Here is an 884-nt window from a genome sequence, read left to right on the forward strand (position 1 = left end):
CATGCTCGCTGAGGAAAAGGCAGGTAAAGGTTGTGGATAAAAAGTAAACGCGCTGTGGAGAATTGCCCAAATCGTTCAGGCGCCGTGAAAAAAAGAAAGACGTAGTCGTCAACGTCTGGTCCCGTCAATGGCGAAGGGCGTTTTCTCTCAACTTTGGCATGCTCGCTGAGGAAAAGGCAGGTAAAGGTTGTGGATAAAAGTCCGAAGAACCTCGCTACAATTGCCAAAATCTTTCCGCTGCCATTCAAAAATGGACTACTCCTCCACACCTCCTCCCGTCCATGCCAAACGGCGTTTTCTCTCAACTTTGGCATGCTCGGAGAGAAAAAAAGGCAGGTAAAGGTTGTGGATAAAAAAGTAAAAAATTGCCAAAATACTTTCTGGGCCCTCAAAAAAAGGCCTACTCCTCAACGCCTGCTCCCGTCCATGCCGAACCGCGTTTTCTATCAACTTTGGCATGCTCGGAGAGAGAAAAAAGGAAAAAAAGAAAAAAAAGGTCCAGTAAAGGTTGTGGATAAAAGTAACCGGCTTTGGAGAATTGCCTGAATCCTTCCGGCGCTGTGAAAAAAAAAGACCAAAAAAAAGACCTGGTCGTCAACGCCTGCTCCTGTCCATGCCAAACGGCGTTTTCCTCTCAACTTTGGCATGCTCGCTGAGGAAAAGGCAGGTAAAGGTTGTGGATAAAAAGTAAACGCGCTGTGGAGAATTGCCCAAATCGTTCAGGCGCCGTGAAAAAAAGAAAGACGTAGTCGTCAACGTCTGGTCCCGTCAATGGCGAAGGGCGTTTTCTCTCAACTTTGGCATGCTCGCTGAGGAAAAGGCAGGTAAAGGTTGTGGATAAAAGTCCGAAGAACCTCGCTACAATTGCCAAAATCTTTCCGCTG

The sequence above is a fragment of the Babylonia areolata genome, unplaced genomic scaffold (genome assembly GCF_041734735.1).
Source record: "Babylonia areolata isolate BAREFJ2019XMU unplaced genomic scaffold, ASM4173473v1 superscaf6, whole genome shotgun sequence".
In the NCBI taxonomy this organism is placed as follows: Eukaryota; Metazoa; Mollusca; class Gastropoda; order Neogastropoda; family Buccinidae; genus Babylonia; species Babylonia areolata.